General features: G+C 38.8%; 1 protein-coding gene across 1 annotated transcript in view; it reads right to left on the bottom strand.

The window, feature by feature from the left end:
• The window catches only part of TRPC6 (transient receptor potential cation channel subfamily C member 6), a 105,995-nt gene that overhangs the window by 44,658 nt on the left and 39,206 nt on the right, over positions 1-22,131 (bottom strand). The window lies entirely within an intron of this gene.

The following is a 22,131-nucleotide window of genomic DNA, read 5'->3' as shown; positions in this document are numbered from 1 at the left end:
TATTATAGTTACATGTAGCTATAACTGTGCTTGCATCATTTTCGATTGCTTTGATATTATATAGTCAACAACTTATTTCCCATACTTCATTTTCCTACTTTTTCTGCAGTAGGAGATATAATGTGGTTTGAATTCGACAGAGTTAAGCAAGCCAGGGTAGCACAGGGTGAAAACATCCATTTCTGAGAAGTCACTGTGCAATTTGGCTCTTGACGTGAATAAACTATCTACTTAGGGTTTTTTTCAGACTATCTGTTGCTCAGTTTCATGTTAAACAAGTTATTTTTTATCAAATGTAAGTACTACCTCAAAAACAGAATGAAAGTTTTATTACTCAAATTAAATTTATTTCTCTTCTGTGTTTACCGTGGAGTCATAGAATTTGCAATTGAAATGTAATAGCGCAACAGGTTACAGAGCAGTTAAATCACACATTACACAAATCTGTGTTTCCAGTCCAGTTAACGAAATTAAAGTAAAAAATCTATTATATCCTGGTCAGTTCTGAAAGTATGTCACCACTCGCTGTATACCAACTCCTTCCTTGCTTCATTAAGAATTTTCTCTGCTCAAATAAAAGCCATCGTAAGTGTTAACGTTTACTCAGCGTGAGTTTTGCCGCTGACTCAACTGGCAGCAGAAGCAGGCCATGACTGAAGTTAACAAGTGTCCATCATGAATTAATCTTTAATCCATTTCTTACTTTTAGCAAAGGAAAGTTTTTGAGAGATTATAGTTAACATAAACATATGCCAGCATATCGACTGCTACAAGTGCCTTATCTGTGCTTCTACTCACTCTCATCATGCTACTGCAATTTTCCTCTTGGTGGTCTCTTTAGTCTTCAAGATGTCATGACAACCACCTAATAAAAGTCATTGCAACATCTCTCACCATCGAAATCCCCAGAGGATGCACGCTCTCTATTCCCTGTGTCGCTCTGATTCATTCTAAAGACCCAGACCACCCTATGTTTTGCTCCAGCTGGTATCATGGTCTTGCACTTATCTCGCTCACTGCTCACTCCCCCAGTTTCTCTGCCATTTTTTCCACGTGTTGCAGCTCTGTACATGAATCCTCCTCCTGCTAATATCTACTATCCACAAAGTCATCTTGCATCTCCTACATATCAGGGAAAGTTCACAAAGATTAATTTCAGTTTAATGAGGTAATTTCTCTAACCCCTACAGTCAGTAAAGGCAAACACACCATTACAGAATGATTCACAGCAGGAACTTCAGCACTTTACAGATTATATACTGACTAGAGGATGGTTAGCATCATTAACATAACATTAGCCATGTTGTATTTAAGTTAGCCTAACATAAATAGCCTAAATTCCCTGTATCTTTCCAACTCTAGTGATAATAACACCTCTCTACTGCCTATCCACATCCTTCTGATGCTGTCTTTTGGGAGCAACATAAGGACAATGTCTGTGCATCCAAGAATGCAGCTAGGAAAGCTAAAGTTTAGGGGGAGTTAAAAATAGCAAAGGCTGTGGAGGGCAGCAAGAGGGCTTCTAAAAATATACTATCAGCAAAAGGAAGTTTAAGGAAAATGTGGGCCCACTACTCAACAGGCCAGGGGACAAAGTGATCATGCACATGGATAAAACTGAAATACTCAATGCTTTGTTTGTCTCAGGCTTTTACTGGTAAAGCCTGTCCCCAGACTGCAAAGGTCCCCAAGCCTAATAGCAGAGTGAAGCACTATCTACATTAGAGGAAGACTAAGCTGGGCAACATGTAAGCCAGCTGGATCCACAATCCCCAAACCCTGCATCCAAGGGTACAGAGGGTGCTGGCAGATGTCACTGGCAGGCTGCTCTCAACCACCCTCGAAAGTACATAGCAACTGGGAGAGGTTCCTGATGACTACAAAAAAGGCAAATACAGCACTCATCTCCATCCCTAGGAAGGCTGTGGAGCAAATTCTCCTGGAACACACTTCCAGTACATGAAGGACAAAAAGGTCAACTGTGAACAGCCAGCATTAATTTACCAAGGACAAATCATGCCTGACCAACCCGACTGCCTTCTGTGATGAGATGGTGGGCTCACTGCACCCTGGGAGAGCAGTGGATGTTGTTTACCTTGACTTTAGCAAGGCCTTCAGCATGATCCCCCACAGTGTAGAGACAGGTAAATTGGCAGGATATGGTTTGGAGAGGTACGTGACAGGGTGAGTAGAACACTGACAGGACCTTTGGGCTCAAAGGGTGGCGATCAGTGGCACAAAGTCTGACCGGCAGCCAATTACCAGTGGTGTTCCTCAGAGAACAATACTGCGGCCAATATTGTTTAACGTCTTTATTAATCACCTGGATGATGGGTGAGCAAGTTCCCAGAGGATATCAACTGGGGGAACAGTTGATACCTTAGAGCCTGCTATTCTGGGGACACGGATAGGCTGGAGAAATGGGCTGGTGGGAAACTCCTGAAGCTCAGCAAAGGCAAATGCAAAGTCCTGCACTGGACATGGATTAATCCCATGCAAGACGCTGGGCCAATTGGCTAGAAAGCAGCTTTGCAGGCAGGGTCTGGGAGGTCCTCAGGCTGAACAGGAACCACCATTGTTCTCCTTTGGCAAAGGCAGCCAACTGCAAATTGGGTTGCATTAGGCAGAGCGTTGCCAGCAGGTTGAGGGAAGTGATCCTCCCCCTCTACTCAGCGCTGGTGAGGCCACATCTGGAGTACTGTGTCCAGTCCTGGGCTCCTCAGTGCAAGAGAGACATGTAGCTACTGGAGTGAGTCCAGCAGAGGCCACCAAGCTGGTTGGGGGGTGGAGCACAGGACATACAAGGAGAAGCTGAGAGAGCCGGGCTTGTTCAGCCTGGAGAAGAGAAAGCAGAGGGGAAACCTTGCTGCTGTCTGCAACTACCTGACTAGAGCGTACAGAGAAGATTGAGCCAGACTCTTCTTGAAGGTGCATAGTGACAGGATGAGATGGAACAGACACAAACAGGAGCATGGGAAATATCAAATATAAATTTAGAAAGACTTTTTTCTCCATGAAATGAAACTTTGGGTTAGGCTGCCCAGAAGTGTTGTGGAAACTCTGTTTTTGAAGATTTTCAAAATTCTACTGGACAGCGACTAAAGCAACCTGATCTAAGCTGGCCCTTAGGGAGTTGGACCCGCTGACCTTCAGATGCCCCTTCTGACCTAAACTGGTCATAACAATGGTTGACTCTCAAATCTCATTTAGTCCCAAATAGCTGTGTTTGGTAACACTAAAGAATGTGATTCTAATCAAGTATTTTTAGATAGGATTGTTCTAAAAAGTGCTGTATAATAAAGTTTTATTATATCCACAGTCAGAAATGTAAGCATTGAACAACTGTACTGGAAAACTGCCAAGTTCAAAGGTTATATATAAATATATAGCCTTAAAGTTGTATTTAAAAATTCTCACATCCATTATACTTACACTTGCATCCATTTATTTACACTTGCATTTCATTGATGATTAAAAATTGTGATTAGTTAGTATGACAGATTGAAATTATTTAACTCAAATCCCGTAAGTAATCCATTTTAATTATGATTTAAATCTGTAAGTAGAAGAAAACCTTGATTTAAATTATTAATTATAATATGGTTTGCTTTAATGTTTTTAATGCCTCTTTAAGAATCGTTCATTCTCAGTGGTTCGCAACCATCAAACCTTACCGATAAATAAGCTCAAACACTTTTTAGATTACTTAATATTTCTATTTTTCATAAGGATTACTGTATTTGTATACTTTTGTAAGGGAAGTTTAACATACACTATTAAAAAAAAAAACCAAAAAACAAATAAAAGTACCTGAATTACATTAGAGTCATCAAGAGGTTAAAGCAGTTCATCTGAACTGGTTTGCACAGTAAATGCTTTGCATTTAAACACATATACATAAAAAAGGAATATTATTACTTAGCGCTGGCTAATACTTTATTCAAGGTTTTAGGTTTATTAGAATGTAGTCTCTAACAATGAATTTTTATTCATAGGAAACAGGTTTTCCCACACGTTTAGCTCCCCTCTGGCCTCTCAATTCTGAATAAGCTAATCACTGAATTGCAGTAGCAGAATAATCTGAAATGCAGAAACTATTCTATTGATCAGCATTCCAAGTGAACTCCAGATCTAGGTATTTAGTCTTGAACTACTACTTTCCACATAATCTGTGCAGCAAGCATTTACTGCTAAATAATAGTTACATTTAAATATTTGTATTTAAATTATTTGAATAGACAATCAATTCAGTGCATAACAAAATACTGCAATAATTTCTAAAACTCTTTGAAAAAAGATACATTCACTAGAGACCATCAGATCTTATTTAAATTAAATACCAATATGATTGATTTAAAATACATACCTGCAAAATTAATTCTGTGTAATATAATTAATTCAGATCCAGTTTGCTAGCATTGGATCAAAATACACTACAAGGAAAAGGAACCCTGTGAGTTCAATTGGATCAAGGCCATTATTCTTGCCTGAAAGACAAAGTTCAGTCTAAACTGACAAACCAGCTTTTCACAAACCAGTAAAAACTGTAGTTCATTAAAATCTCCATCTTTCATCTTTCGAATAATATAAACCAAGTAAATTTCTATTCCACTGAGGCATTCAGGATAATTTACCAAAACAAACAGTAATCACTGCCAGCAAAGAACACTTAGATTTAGCTTGTTTGTCCAGTGGCATTTCCTCTTTCCTTGCCTGTATTTAGAAGAAAATGATTGCTTAAATGGGAAATCAAGCCCATACCTTCTCTAGAGAGTTATCTGTGTCTCCAGACAGCTCATCTTCTGGAGTAGAACTTATTACAGGCTGAAATTAGAGCACTTCTCTTTGGCTCACTGGAGCGTAGCACGTCTCTGATGGAGAGCTCTAGATTTTCAGTGTAATCCATTTCCAATGGATTTTTCCCACATCAATGTATTTTGTATGTATGAAATAAATTTCCTGTTTTGCCCAATTGCTATTATAGTTAATTAAAGCTAAGACTCCGTAATTAAAACTGGTTCTCGTACCAGAAGATATTTATACATTTAATTGTAATAGAGGAAGCAAATTACACTACTTTATTATTTCTACTTAATTCGGTACATGCAGTAAATATTAATTCAGGAGTTTGTTAAGGAGCATATAAGATGTGGTTACCTCCAAGAGCAAGGAGATGAGTGTGATGATCCAGAATCTAATACTCTTACACTCTTATCTTTATTTCACCATTAGCTAAGGCCTGTTCATTCAATTTTTTATCACAAAGATGCCCATGTTAGCATTTACTGTCACAGATTCTGGCCATCTACTTCTCAACGCATTTTCATTCCCCTCAGGAAACATGATGAGACACACCATTCCCTAGGACCACACCACGGCTATACACCAAAAAGTTTGGCTTCCTCTCTTAAATTAATCTGTGGTTACTTATGATGCAGCCTACAAACTGAAAATAGAGACACTGTTCAATTTTGATCTGAACATCACTGTGGTTGATAATGAAACTTTTCGTGACCAATGGACTCACATTACCTATTACCTAACAACCGCGGGCCCCAGCCGCAGCCTGGTGGTGTTACAACACGAAAGCCTTACAGGAGTATTAAAACTAAATTTTCCCCGGTCTGAGTCCTTTCACACTTATAAGTATGGGAGATTTGCAGAAATCATGAGGTAACATATGGCTTTGCTCTCCAAAAATCTTGAGTCAAGAAATAATATTTACATCTGGATTACAGGCCTTTTTCATGAGATAAAGTCACCGGAAAAAGAGCACCTTCAAAGTAATGAAGAGGACAATAGGGATTAGAGAGCAAATCTTCAGAAATCCTCGAAGGACACGAAGGGCACAGAAAGGGTGATGAACGAATATGACAGACCTCTGTAATCTGTGGGAAAATAAACTCCAACTAGCTTGGTATTTGCCAGAACCATTTTTAAACATAGTGTTTCTCAAAACAGCACATATGTTTTAGTTGAACGAGTATGATAGATTAAGTGGAACATAGCTATAGATTTCTTCACATATGCACACTTCTTCAGAGATGCCTGCACAGTAAATAAAGCATATTTTTTCTTGGGTATATTATAAATGCTGAAAGCAACAGTAGCATAAGTTTTCTTCCATTTTGAAAATTCTCCTATCACAGCTGCAGCATAAATGTAAAGGAAACACAACTGAAGCTATAAATTGCACAATTACTTTTGACTAACTGAATATTGATGCAAAAGAATTACCGGTGAAACCCCCAACCTTCCCAGACACGTGGATAAATGTATGTTGCAGTAGATTATTAATGCACTTATTTTGTGACCACAATCTAAAGGACTTAATTAGTGTCCTACTAAGATCCAGCAAGACCAAGCCTGGAACATGTGTATCATTTTGGACACCGTGTTACAGGAAGGAGTTCTACAAAGTAAGAAATGAAATGAAAGACAACAGTGGCGGTTACACAGCCTCCACTATATTTTCTAATCCACATAATAATAATAACAACACATAATAAACATAATAATAATAATGCAAAATAAGCAAAATAGTTAGCATAATAATGGTGATTTTGCCAATTTTATAGGGTAGTATTCAACTCATCTCACCCCTACCACAGGGACAGTAGGATTCTAATTTAAATTAGTCATCTTAGTTGACTCTGTAGATAAAGGAAAAGCAATTCTTCTGTCTACCTTTAATATTTATTTTAGGATAGCATAACCTTTCACGTGGAGCACCTACTTTTTTTCCATTGTTTAAAAAGGACCCTAGCTGTTTAAGTGAGATTAAGGCCTTCCTTAATGTACATAATTTAGTAAGAACATAGAACAGAGAAGGATCATTGGGTCAAGTTCCTTACAAGTACAGATACCATCTCAAATAATTCCCATAAAAATCTCAGGCTGCCTCTTAAAGGAGACTGCTGTTGTGCTGGGGTTTTATTTTCTCTCACTAATCCTACCGAAAGATCAGTCCAGAATGTGATTGTTCTAGCAGTTAGAAACCCTTATCTAATTTTCAGACTAAATTTAATCATGGCCTGTTTATACCCATTTGTTTATGAACCAGAACTGCCTTTCCAATTAAGCAGCAGTTTCCCTTGACAAAGTTTACCTGCAACATGCATACAGATAGCAATCATATCCCCTCTCCACCTTCACTTTGCTGAGCTAAATGAAGGTCATCGCATTTTCTGACATGTCCATGCAGCTGAGCCTGCTGCCAAACGAAACCCGCTTGATCAAGCACGCGTTCCTGATCTACAGAGCAATCCCCTGTGTCAATGTCTGCAGTAAGACCATTAGCAACCATGTGGTGTTAAAACGTACATCTCTGGCTATCTCACCGGTGTCTTCACATCCATGAAATCCTTTGGGCATTACTGATTTCTCTGAGAGCCCGTGAAAAGTCTTTTGCCTTAGCTGACTTTCCTTAATCAGGTGTCAAGAAGTCGGAGCCTAATTTATAAGTGTGCTGTGCCGAAAGAACCTACTTTGACCCTTCATTCCCTCTGAAGACACTGATTTTCACTATGAGGAGGAGTAGAGCTGGAAAAGTTTGGGAGTGGGAAATAGCTGTGAGCTTCCAGAGTGGCATAATCCAAACTAAAAAGCTTTCAGAAGAGTCTGTAATAGCAACCAGAGGCTGAATGAGCTTGTGTGGGGACAGGATAGGCTCCTCCATTTTGCCCTTTATATGTGTGAAAGGGTTTATTATATTCTAAACTTCAAATACTTGAACTACATACAGTATAAGAGTACTCTGTTAATTTATTTAAACTTGAGGCCTGGATTATCTTCAAATATTTATTACCTCTGGAGGAAGACTAGCAGCTTCTTAGGAAATTAGAACATATAAACTCACAAAACCAAATTATGCCTCTGTCTTCATGGGCATGCTTAAGGAAGAAAGAATCACACTGAGTCCTTTACTTAAGTATACTGACGCATAAACAGACATAATGCAGTTTTTCCAGGAAAGAGAAAAAAAAAAAAAGTGTACTCATGGTTACTGTCAGCAATGCAAATCTAGGGGCTGGAAGCAAGACTAAAGAAAAATGAGGTTTGAAATTGCCAGCAGCATCTTAAAGAAAAATATTGAAGTCACAGAACTCAGTGCAAAGGAAATGGAAGAAGTGGAGTATGTGACCTCACTGGCTTAATCACAAACTCCCGAATGTCCTGAAGTTCAGAAAGTTTGAAAATCGTCCAACTACAAAGCACGAGAATATTATAAGCATGCATCATCAAAAAGACACCATGAGAAAGGTACAAAATGAGACATACAAATACAGGTTATAAAAGGTCCCCTCCCAAAATTCACTGCTTGGTGAAACTCAAGTAACTGGTAGAAAGTGTCAAAGCCATTAGTAATCACCTCTGAACATCTACACATGAGGTTACAGAAAACATGAAAAGGTCACAGACTTTTCTTTAAATAAAAGATAAAAGCTAGTGCAAATTAAAACAATCATTTTAAAATTAAATTCCCATAAGGTGTTGAAAAAACATAATATAAAACATAAATAATTAGTAATTACCTTAGAGATCAGATAAGAAGTAATACCCACCAAGACATTCAACACCAAACACCCAAGAACACATCATCTTGAAACAATCTACTTTTCTTGTACGACAGAATAAGAAGCCTTGTGAACTTGACAGGACCTAGACATGTTATATTTCTTTAATAAGGCAAAGGCAAAGCCCCGAAGGATGACACAGAAGGTATCAACCTTCGCTTTGGTATGCATGTCTTACTTAATGATAACGGAAAAGGTCTCTTAATGACATCCACTTTGCTATAAAGATTCATGATTCGACCCTATCACTCAGATGCCAGTGCTAAAATATAATGGGCTAGAACTGAAGGGCTTCTGTAAATAACAAGCCAAAACTAGCTATGGACATTTACAGATTTTTTTTTAAATAACAGTGACTGCACTAGAAGTGAGAAAAGCCCATAATGAACACCCCTTAAGTGTTTCATTCTGCCTTTGAATGGTGCAAATAAGAGTATTTGCACCATTGGACTTGCATAAGTCCTGGCCAAACACAGCTTGTTATCAGAAGATACATATCTGACACCAGGCATGAAATATGTCATCTTTAGGCTTGTTATTTGAAAGTATGATAGAAACCAATGCACCCTCTGGGACTGCTCTGGAGGCATTTCTAAGCACTGGATTGTCTTGTTTGTTTGTTTATGTATTGGTGGGATGAGTTTTCTCCAAGCTGATTTCTTATGTTGGGCAAATGGTTTTGTACAGAAACAGTTGAAAACAATTTAATTTTAAAGAGTATTTTCTTGTCTAGAGCCTGGTGAAAGGCAGTATCTGCTGATGTGAACCTGGGCAGAATAATGGTCAAACAAGTATCATCCTCAGGGAATAGCAAGATGTTTTTCTCTTCTTTGGAAAATAGTTCAGTGGCTATCTAATGACTGGTGGAGAGAAAGAAACAATCATTTCCCAGGCTTCTCATTTCATTTATCATTCTGCCTACTTCCTACCCTGCTCTTTCACTCCAGCAGGAAAACTAGTGGCTTGTTATTGATGAAGCAATTGTCCACCACTGAAAAAGGAATGAGATATAAATTGAAAAGTTTAGGGAAATGATTTAGAAAATAGTATCTAGAGAGAAATGACCCACTGAGAAAAGGCAGTCTGGAAAACCGTAATTGAGTTTGCTTAAGGGGGATTTATCAGAAAAAACAACAACAAATAAAAGGTTAGAGAACTCTGCTTGCTTGGAAATTTAAACAGAAAGAGGAGATTTACATTTCTCCCTAGGAGAAAAAGGAGAGAAGGGAGCACTTTACCAGCCCAGAACCCATTATATGCCAAAGAAAATGGAGCAGATTAAACAGTGTAGGATAGCATGGCAGGACAGAAGTAAGAAATAGTTTGAGGCTACATAACAGGGAGTGGCAAGAAATAGCTTTTTATTTGTATTGTTCTCTTATTTGGAGGTCAGCATAATTTTATGATTCAGAAGGCTACTATGGAACTGGGTTTCTGAGAAACTGGAGATCCTGTTGTGCCTGAGTACATACTCAGTTTCGTGCTGGCTGCTGAAAACTTTTGAGAATAAGCCTGGACATTAAATATAAGCTTAGAAGTCTAATTTTAGAGCCATTATTGAACAACTAAATTGTTTTATTTTGGTTCTTGATGACCTTGTTCAGCATGGTGTCTGTCTACATCTGCAAAATTAGGATCCTTTATATCTACACATATCTGTTGAAACATTTTTTCCTCAACTGTAAAAACATGCTAAATAAATTCACTCCTTAAGACACACATTAGTTTAAGTGTAATTGCCTAGCTTCATGGCTTATTTGATCACTGTGGTACTTTGGGGTTGCTCGGACCCGGGAGCTGTTTCCTTCAGCGGGTGGGAGGGAATACTGGGCTGTGCCCACCAGAGGGAACTCCTTACTAAGCTTGGCACTTGGTACCACCAGTCCCCACACTATTCCTTTGCAACTTTTCAATAAGTACTTCACAGCTCCGAAGCTCCCTAAGTGTGTCAGGGAAGTACCTTTTGGTGCCCCAACACATCATTTTGTTAGATTCTCTGCCTCTCTGGAGACAGACCGTCCAAAGTGTACTGGCTTCAGCAATACTAGACAATAGGAAAACAAAGACAAAAAGGCCTTAATTATTCAAATTAAACCTAGCATTTTAGCTATAAGAGTGCAGAAAAAAAGATTGTTATATATACTATATATATAAAAATATGTATATATATAAAGCATGACTCTAGCTTAAATTTAACAACTGGCTACCTCTCTAATTGATTTATTTTTCTCACATGAAATACCTAAGGTATGTCACAGGCTTCACTGCCATGTGTTTATAGAGATTACCCACTTCCAGGGGATACACTGAATTCTGTATCTATTCCTATAGTCTTGCAGTCTTACCAATTTTCAGATGAAATATGTAACTCAGCCATTCTAGAGGCGATCTATATGCCTTTGGGGTTGGGGCTTAAACAATTTGGATAAGTCTATCTGAGCTTATATGTTTTGCTAAACTAAATGTCCTGTTTTTTGTTGACTCCTAAGTTTGCCAGGCAGTGTCTAGCTGTCACTGCAGCTGGTGGTTCTTGCTGAGATTCCTTCTGTAAGTGCTGAAAACTGTTTCCCCATTGGTCCTATTCAGCCTTCTGGTCAAGTGCTTGCCACCCAATTCAAACTGTGGCTTTTGCAGAGCTATTCATACTATACAGTATATACATTATACAGTATATGTTATGCAAGCACTCTGTTGTGCTTGCAAACTCTGGCAAGTTACCCGCTTCGACTACTCACCTCGTAACGCACTGTGAGAAGACGACTATCAGTAGTTGTTATTGCAAAGTCTATTCTAGATAACAATTGGTAGATGCTTTGCTACTTCTAGCAAATTTATTCTTCCCCTTAGCCATCACTGGATTTTCTGTGTTAATAAACTACTGAAGTTACAGCTCGACAAATTCAAGGTCTGGCCTTATCTGAGATGATAATTTAGGGTCCATTCACTTACCTAGATGTGAGCACACTCAATAGTTCTGCTTAGCTCAGATCCAATCCCCCACTGAGATATCCCAAACTCTCCTAATGTCACTTATTTATATTTCTTTTCTATTACTATTGCTATAATAATATTATCTATAAGTAGATAAGTAGCAGAATTTTGCATTAAAACTACGTAAGCTAAGAGGTTATGTTTCAATGAAATTAAGCTGAAGCATTATCCACTTAGAATGATCACAACCAACATCATGGCTATAACACAAACACATGCTTTGGTTGTCTAGGACAAACATGTTTCTATAAACAGAACATTATAACTTTAGCAATGAAGCAGCAGACATCAACAAGATGTCCCTTGCAATTTTCTTAGAGTTCCTTAAGAACAAAGCGATAAGAGGTTCACTTAAATGTCTGCAACCATGTAGTAGATGCGTTAGGGCTAGGTCCCACTGGTTATAAATAAAAGCACTTAAAATAGAGCGTGGATACTGGCACCAATGCTAAAACTAGGCACAAACAAAGCAAAATTCTAGTATATACAAACAACTTTATCTTGGTACTTCTCTGCTGGAAACTGTTTTAAGACACACACTATAAAAATACAAATTATGGACAAATTCTGTGTTTCCTTTTTCCAAACAAAATCTGATACAACACAAAAATTGATTCCATAGAGATGAAGGAACAAATACAGCTCTTTTCTTAGCATCAACAGGATTAAAAATGATACCTGTTCAACTAAAAAGGCTAATTCCTATATATTTATAATTTATGTGAAGCAGTAGTTTTTGCTAACTCCTTAGTAAATTTTGCCAGGATGTGGTTTCATTTGCATTCTTCCTGAAAGAAACCCTCTCACCTTCTGCTCTTCTCTGGCTGCTCATTTCTACTTCCAGACCAGGCCATTGGTCATGCTGACATGGGCACTGGGGCAACTCCATGTTGATCTCAGTGAAGGAGTTTATCCAAATTAAAATTAATGTTTCAGAATAAGAATACTTACTCTTAGTCCAGCTCCCCAAGCCAGTTTATCATACAGACACAAACACTAGTGCTGACACATGGAAGGAGATAGCGTGAGGCTGGGAATAAGTGGTGGGGAGCAAGAAGAGAGAACTGATTCTTTAGGTGACAGAAGTTCTTAAGATCACCTTGAAGTTTAAGTGAATATATGGATGAAGGGTAGTTAATTAAGACGTACAGTGATACTATTCTGCACCACAGGGACTGCTGTCTATCATGCTTTGCAGTGCAACTTTGTTGTTTCCTTGTGCTCCTCCTCTGCCTGTTTTATCAACCTTTTTTGGTTCATCTTGTTTAGACTGTCAGGTCTGAGTCGGCACAATGGGTTACAATAAAAAAAAAGTTTGTCAATCAACATTTTGGATTGACTCATTAAAGATGAGTCTGTATTGCTTGAAAATTAATCAACATATTCAGTCAGACTTTATTAAGAATTATTTTTAAATAAGCTTGGTATTCTTATCATGCCTATCAGGCTGGTGTGAACATCTAACAAAGGAGTTGGATGAAAAGCAGAACAGACAATGCAACATCATGTGGATTTTCTCTATCAGACTCTGTGTTGTGGTTGCCCATGTCACAACTGCATCCACAGAACAGGAATATTTTTTCTATTTAAATCAGTAATGATGGTTCCTTAGTTGATCTGCATTAAAATTTTGAAGGAATTACATCTCTCATTTCTGTGTTCTTATTCGCTAAACAGAAAACAGCTTGAAACCTATGGGACCAGAAAGGCCAGGAGTTTCCTTAGCATTTAATGCTTTACCATCCAGTCACTTTCTATAGTTCACAAATTGGGGACAATGTTGAAGTCCCCTTAACCAGCTCCCTGCCACCAGGCCTGCTCATGCACAGCTGTTATGCTCAAATCTTTACTTCATTATAAGGCAACTGCACAAGTCCTGCTACTGAAAATCCCAACCAAACAATCAGGAGAAGACTAGAAAGAGCAAAGTCCTATCTACACATGTACACACATGCACATGTTTCTTCTAAAGAGGATGTGCTGATGAACTGGCAGAACTACATATTTAAAGCTGTCTGGCAGCTCAACATTGTGCTTCTACAGTGTGTATTTTTCTTTTGTAATGCCTTCTTTTATCCTGACCACACATAGGCATGTTTTTAAATAGCAGTTGGAGTGAGAACTGATGATGACTTATGCTGCCTGTTCTCTCTTTTTTTCCAAGAACTAGCGCAACCAGAGCCTGCCGCTCTTCCCTGCAAAGGAAATTCAAAAACACAGGGCAACAAGTGATAACAGCAGATAGCCGGTTCAAAACAAGGAAAAGGGCATCTCCTGGTGCCCCTTAATAGTGTGTCATTAACCGTAGTACACTCTGGATGCCAACTTAACCACGGATTCAAGGAGCAACTAGACAAATTCAGAGAACAGAAATCTCCACTGAGGGCTATGAAATACAGTTTCTGTAGTTTCTGAGCTGTTTTTTGCATGATGCTAGGAAAGTACAGCTGTTCTTCTTCAGTATTCTTGTAGTCTTTCTTAGACATCAACTTCTGGCCACTGCTGGAGGCAGGATGTTGGGAGGGCTTTCGTTCCTTTGCATGGCACTCAATGAGCTACAGGATTAGGTGCCTGACTCAAAAGGTTTTCTTGAACCACAGAACTGAGGAGAGGTACTAGTCTGTCTTTTGAATCCTTTACACTGAGCAAAAGGATTCAGTAAAGGTACTCCAAATGGACAGAGAAAGGTAGTCCTGTATCAGGAGATGTTTGGAGATCCCACAGCAGATTCCAACTGTTCCTGTTATTTCTGACCCCCACAGCGGGACCGAGGTTACAGTAGCAGCATGTTCTCTAGGGCTCTGGGACAGTTTAGCTTACCCTGGGAGGAAATAAGCACTCCTTCGGATGTCTCATAGACAAGAAAAGCACGGAAACCTCTTCAAAACACTGTCTCTTCTCTCATTGTCTGAGCAGGACTCTAGGATAGCTTGGGATTTAGGCCACTAATGATTGTAAGTATTGTATATGATATATGCACGCTATAACTGCATAACTAAACAAAAAATCATTTGTGCATGAGTATTTTTTAACATAAACTTGGGTATGGATACAGATGAATAAATTAGGCAACAGAAAAGTATCAATAAAATATCAGTGTATGAAATTAAACAAGAGCTTTGAAAGACATTAACATCTGGACACAATGTATCAGAAAGATCAGAAGATCAACCATTAATTGATTAACTGTAGCAGCCCAATATTCTTCATTACCAAATTCCTGAGTTAAAATGTCAAAGTTAAATGACATGAGCTCTTGGATGCTGCACCAACAGCCTCTAAGCTCTATAGCAACACTGATTGACTTTATTGCCATCCGTCATCCTCCATATCCAACCCTTCTTTCCTTCTCAAAACCATACCCAGCTATGCTCACAACTAGAGAAAAACTTTGATGTAAGACTATTAGATGATTAACTTCTACAAGAGTCATTAACTGAAAAAAATACAGCTGAGGAAGATTTTCCCCTGTGTTCTCCAAGAACTCCAGGTTGAAATTCAAGTCTTGTAAAGTATCTGCTGGCACAGCTCAGAACCTTTTTCAAAAAGTAGTTACCCTCTTCTGAGTAGCACATGCGATAACATTTGAAGCATACTTTGCATAGTGCCTTTAGAGAAAAATCACAAGACACAATTACATGGGGTTTCAGTGAGGTACATTTAATCCCATGTAATAGCTATTTACTACTTGCAAGGCTTAACATTGCTGGGACTGGGTGACTTTGAAACAAAGGCAAGAAAACTTAGCCATCCCATCTAATTTCTTGGAGCTATGGTTTCAGACCATCTGTATCCAGGAAAGTGCCAGTGTATCAGTACTCATTAGTTCATACCCCCAAGGAAAAAAGAAAGGGCTAAAGAGAGAGGACTCTGGCATGTAATTATACAGTTGTGACCTCCAGTAAAATCCCAGCTGTGGAACAGCAGTGGCCTTGGCATTAGGTGACCACATTGTAGGCAGCTGCACCATGTACAGGAGTGCCTGAACCTGTGTGACGATGGGTAAACCTTACTTAGCGGCCTCTAGTAACACTATAATTACAGCAAAGGAAGGTTGCCTAGCATCTCACAGAGTATTCTGTTTTCCTTGCTAGGATAGGCAGATCTGTGGGAGACAGCACAGAGGGACAAGAAAAAGTAGTTGCTGAATTTTTCTGAAAAAAAAATGGAAAGGAGAAAGAATAGAAAATTCAAGCTATGCTGGGGAAGGATATATTTAAGTTATGCCTCAGATATGAGGAGATGTCCTATTATGGTCCTGAAGTGTTAGTCTTCTGATAACAGTAGAGCTGCTTGTTGAAAGATTAATTTCATTTCAGCTTGTAAAGCTGCCACATTCAGGAAGACATTTTAAGAGCAGAGAAATTTCATATTCTTGCAAATGTTGCTCCTCTTCAGTTTATTTTAATTGCACCTTTCTACTTTTTATCATAGTCCTTGCTCATTCTGCTTTGGTTTTTTTCAATAAACTGAATTCTGCTTATTGCAATATGTGATAATTAACCTCCTTTATGAAATGCTTCTCCCCAAGCACCTTCTTAACTTCTCCTTTATTAAGTTTTATATCAACACTCATTTAGAGAGAATATTGTCACCTGCTCTTTCCACACTCAAAACCTGCCAGCATATACTTATGATTGCCTGCAAATAATAATATACAGTAAACTTTAAACACAGAACAGAAACTGAAGAAAAATGATGCACCATTCCTCACAGTGCTGTGGGGTCTCTGTGCGTTGTTCTGTGTAAAATCAAAGCTCTTTAGGGCAGAGATTGGCTGCACTTTACATGGTCAGAGCTTAAAAGACAGCTGTTGATAACAAGCAACCAAACAAGAACATAAAGAAAAGGCATCTTCTCTGGAACTTCCCTATAGAATATACATAGGGGAAAAGTTCCACAAACTTTGGATGGGAATACAGTAGATTTTGCTAGCCAATCATCTATCCACATAATCTGGGCTAAAAATCCCTTGCCTTGTAATTGTAATAAATGAATGTAGAGGTTTTATCCTTAAAATCAGTTGACAATCCTAACCAGATTAGATTTTCAGCAAAGAAAAGCTGATCTATTATTTGAATTTCTGATTCTTGCAAAGGCAGAGGGTATGTTTACCTTCCCAGAGCACACTATATGATTTTCTCAAGACACAGGAGATTGTTTGTCTCTCCTCTCAGTCCTATTACCACTCTTCCAACTGTCTCTCACCTCTGAGATGGAGACAAGCCCGGCAGGATAACGAAACCCCGCTCCTGGCAGGAACAGCCGCTGGGCTCACTCCATTCTTAGCTCCTCTCCATTATGAAAAGATCCATCTATGGCCGTTCTCTGGTTCCTGGGAATTAGCCAATATCCTGTTTCATCTTTCACTCAACACTGCTTTGCCACACTTCATCGTCTCCACTGAAGAATCTTGTCAAATGATTTTAGAAAATGTAAATATGCTATCCCCAATGAATATCACTTATCTGACACAACATTTTAAAGGTGCTTTGAAAGGACTTCAGGAAATTAACAGGGTTTTCTCTCTTGGTTTCAAGATGTGCTGAATACTGATAGCTAAATCATTTATTTTCAGGGATTCTCTGATTCCTTGCATTAAAGGAACTTCAGAGTTTCGTGTAACAACTAATTTAACAAATTGAAATATTATAGTTGCTCTTCCACGAGCCATTCCTTCACTTTGAATAATCCAGCAACAGAATAAAAGATGGCCACTACAATTCAAGAAGTGGAAATAACTGTAACACAGAGCTCCCAGCTTGCACCCAGGGAAGAAACTGGCTCCAAGCCATGCCGGCTGAAGAGAGGGTCAGATGCTAAGCTGCAAGGCTTACAGAGGAAGGTTTGCCCAGCTGTGCCTGTGGGTGAGTCAGGCCACAGCTGCTGGCAATCTAAGAGCACATGGGCTTGATCCACAGTCAATCAGGTGCTTCTGAATCCACCCTCCTGTGCCAACTCAGGGACTGTAAACCTTGCGGTCTACCTGGGATGGGGATGCATGACAGTGCAGTTCTTGCAGGCCTCACAAGACAGTCTCCTTCTGGGAACAACTCCCAGGACCTACAAAAGCCCAGAAGAGCCTCTCTTAGCTCTTGATGCTGCTGTTCGGGGTGGGATTGCCAAGGTAGTGGCTCTCTGGCACCTCCCTTGTGTTCATCAAACAGGGTTTAGAAACCTCATGTTAAGGAGAACAGCATCACACGGTGGAGTGCTTCGCTGGAAGAGAAGCCAGAGAGGCCTGCTTGCTGAGCTCAGAGCTTTAACTTAGGTTGGTTCGACTTCCTTACACAGAAAAATCAATGAATGGAAGATAGCCTGACATGTTTAAACGATAATGTAGAATCCAATGAGAGGAGAATGAGAAAAAAACCCTGTCCTTTTACCCTAGGATTTTGTGCTTCAATTCCACACTGATAAAGGGTTTTAAATAAACACACTGTACAATTTTTAGAAAGATGTCTAATAACCCATTCAACTGCCTAGCTCATTCAATATTAGTTAAGCTGTTCAATAGCTCGGTCTCAGCCTGAATTCTCCTTCCTGGCAGCAAGCGGAGAAAGCAAATCATCCCAAAGTCTAAACCTCAGTCTAAACCAAAAGCCAAAATCTCCTCATGCACCAACTGCAAGCTGCCCAAAAAACCCCTTCTGTAGAGACATGTCTGGTACCTGCACACACAACATGAGCAATAGAAAACCATCCACACAGAACACCAGGGTAAAAGCATTCAAGTACTTCATACTAAAAGGGGGAAAAAAGCATCAGATGATCTCATTTGTGGCAGCAGAGAAGACAGAGGGCTTTGATGAATTTACCTGAAAGGGAATTAGAAGTTCGTATTTGGGATAACTGCTACCCTCTCCTCACACTGCCACAAATCTCATTGCAGCTTGAATCTGGAGTGGTATCTTTGGAAACACAGCCAGGAACTACATCTCTTTATCCACATGTCATGTATATTGTATCAAATTTCCCATTTCCTTTTTTCGTGTGACCTAAATAAAGAACTCTTATAAGCAAAGAATGAGCTTTTTCTTTCTTCTAAAAAACACTTTACATTTTACGTATAAATAAGTAATAGTGAGACAAAGCATCTGGGCCAAGTTCACTATAAAAAAAAAAAAGTAGTTTGGCTGCGCAAAAAAAGGAATAGACTCATTAATGCTAGCTTTAGTTTCAGAATGGATGAATTTCTTCCTGAAGCTCCTTTTGTGCTTAGTATACCTTAAAGCTCTACAATTCCTGGCACTAACAAAAATAAATAAGGTGGATGAACTCTGGTCTCTTTCTTTTTAACCTCTGCATGCTTTTGGATGTTGCGGGGTTTTTTTTTCTTTTCTTCTCAAAACACAGACGATGGAAGAGATTATTGAGAAAAAAAGGACAGACATTTTGCCAGAGTCTGAGAAGGAAAGAAGAGATATGCAGATAAGGAGAGACTTCTCTTATCCATTAAAAGCTGAAACAGTTAAAGAATTAAGATCAAAATAAAAATCATTTCAAGACGGAATAAAACAAAAAGATGAAATAAAGAAGAAACAGGAGATATAATAGCAGCAGAGAGACGAATACTCCATGATCCTTATAAAAACTCATTCCATTTTACCTTTCTACTGATTAACCTGTTTTGTACTGAGGACAGCACAGTGCTCCCAAATTACTCCCAAATACAAAATGTAGGGACCTTGATCTCAGGCCTTCATGTAAAAAGTGAACAATTTGTCCCTGCTTTCTATTCATCTGTTTCTATATCAGTCTCTAACCCTGAGCCCTATAAATCTTCTCGAAACCAGGCCACAGATTTTAATAATTTGTTGTATTTCATTTGAGTTTATTTCATTTTATAGATAGGTCAGTAATGAGCAAAATATGCTTATATGCTCCGTCAGCCTCATCTCTTCCAAGAAAATCCTTATTCTAGCAGGGAGAAAATTAATATGGTACCTTCTCTTCATCAGCGGCCATAACAACCTCCTTAATGTGGTCTAACTCGTCAACGCTCCTTTGCGCAACTTTTCACTATATTGTACCTTTGTTGGAACTGCTGCTTACTATAACTGCCAGACCAATGGTGACAGCTTGACAATAGCAATAATCTGAACAAAGTGATACCGTTTCCAAATAATGAACCTGTTAAAAGGATGCTAAACCTATTCCAAATTAATTAGAGAGAGAAAACAAGCCTAAGATAGAGACCATATATCTTCTTTCATTACTGCTGCCCCTAAGGTATAATTTACAAGTTCTGATTTGACTCACTTCAATTAACAAAACCCAGAAGCTTACATTAAAATGAGGCAGGGAAGGTAAAAATATTTTTAAATCAATTAAAATTTGAAATTAATAATCAAAATAAATAATATCAGATATCAAAATATGCAACCAAAATTACATCCACAATTTAAGTCTTGACTGGAGATATTTTCTAAGAGAAAAAAAAATTCTGAATGAAGTCTGAGAGAGTCTTCTGAGGAGAACTTGCTGAACCAGCCCTCAAAAATTGGCTGAATGACCTAAAAGGGTTGTGCTATCATTCCACAGCTGTATCAGGAAACACTGCTGACAAGAAGGAAAATAATCTCAGAAATTTGACTTCTAAACATACTTCTCATGCTGGCACCTGGATTATTTAAGGCAGTTAAAAAAATGACAAGATGGCAGCTGGTTGAGCCAAAGGGGAAAAATGTTCTTTAAATAGGGGAGAGCATGAGAAAATTCATGGAAAAGTTAACAGTCGGGACCTCAGGTCAGGAAATTATTCAAGAATACAAATCAGTTTCTCGAAGCAGTATATGATTTTGGATGTTTCCTTGCAAAACTAAAATCCATCTGAGTCAGAGATGGCCTAAAGTTAGATCAGACCCACTCCAGGACAGTGCACTGTCTGGCCCACTGTCCCCTGTTCTCCTTTTGTGTCAAAGAATCCACATTTTTCAACAAAGGAAAAAAAAGAAATGAAACTGCTCTGGCCGTCTCTGGCCAGACCCTGCGTTTCTTGTGCCGCTTTAGGGATTCTGGTGCCCTCTGAAACTTTTCAGTGGATTTCAACGCCAGTGAAAGCGCCTTGTCTAAACTCCTTGCATTTGGGTATATTCAGAGTGCAGGGAACCCCCACATTATACCACCAACTAGCTACAGAGACACGAAGAAAAACATCTTCATCCTTGTTTCCTCCGTTCCTGGAGCTTCAGAGACTAGTGAGGTGGCCTAAATGAGCTTCTCTACAACAGGAAAAGACGTAAGGCTCTGTTAACGTACACCTTCGAAATGCCACTGCCCAACAGCTGTGCTGTACAACGTTGGATGAAGGAATCCCTGTGCGGATGAAATGGATTGCAATAAAACGAATATGCAGCTCCTGTTGGAAACTTCAGCCGTCCCTCTTGCAGAATGGACTTACGCTGGGTCTGCTCACAGCCATTTTGTTACCAGTACGGGTGTCTATTTACAGCACAAAAAAGTAGACGAAATAGCAGGTGGTGACGGATTTTTGCAATTATTTTCCCAGGAGATCATGGTCAACCTCTATGACAGATAGGGAAACAGTCTGAACATGTCATTTTCTTGGATTTCAAAAATGCACGTCACATTGTACCCAGGAGAGGCTTGCTATATCTATTATCCCCGCCAACCAAATTCTTGAAAACCTGCAAGCTAACTTCTCAGCTGAGTCAGTCCTTCAGAAAATAAAAATTAAAGAAAAGTAAATTGCAAGGAAGAAGCTTGCAGATGTCTACCTGGATCTGACCTGGACATGCAATCAGCAGTTGGGCTTTGCATTTATTAGCTAATTCTGTTTCCCTCAGAACAGTAACAATTCAAGCTGATTCTATTTCCTCAAAACAGCAGTAACTCAAATCCAAAACCTGCTCACAGCAATCAAAAATATTCCCATTGATGTTAATACAGTTTGTACAGGACTAGAGGAAACTAAGGACGAAGCATGAAGCAGCTTATTTTTATTTCTGTTGTCTAATGTTCATTAGACAGGAAATGAAAGGTTTCAGAGACTGCAGCCAAAAACTGATTATTAACTCGCAAATCTCTGCAGGACCATCAGTACAAAGTTTAAAAAAATCTTAAATGATCTGCTTATGGTCAAAAGGAAAGTTTATAAGATAGCTCAGTTAAAATCCAGATTTGCAAGGTCACAAGCTAGTTTGCAAATTGCCATCTCCAAGTATCGGGGTACCTTAAAAGGAAAAATCAAGTCTTGTATTAGCATCTCATGCTACATATTCGGAGCACTAAGATATAAAGATCAACTTCTGTCTACTTTCACTGCTGGAAACAACACTGTTGTGTAACCCAATTTCTGAGCAATAGCGTGCTCGTCATCATTCTTTGCAAAAGCAAAACTATTAAAGGCTGAATAATTAATATCATAAAATAAATTGGGGGAAAAATACAATCTCTTAAAGTCTATGTGGCAGTAGGCACTGCTATTTCTAGGGCAGGCTTTTTACTGAACATTGTCAGAAGCTAGATAATATTTCTAAAATAACCTGTTTCAGAGCTAGGATTAAATAAGTATGTACTAAATGCTGCCCTTGGCAAAGAA

The sequence above is a fragment of the Dromaius novaehollandiae genome, chromosome 1 (genome assembly GCF_036370855.1).
Source record: "Dromaius novaehollandiae isolate bDroNov1 chromosome 1, bDroNov1.hap1, whole genome shotgun sequence".
NCBI lineage: Eukaryota > Metazoa > Chordata > Aves > Casuariiformes > Dromaiidae > Dromaius > Dromaius novaehollandiae.
The sequence above is the reverse complement of the archived record's forward strand: the minus strand, read 5'-3'. Positions and strand labels throughout refer to the sequence as shown.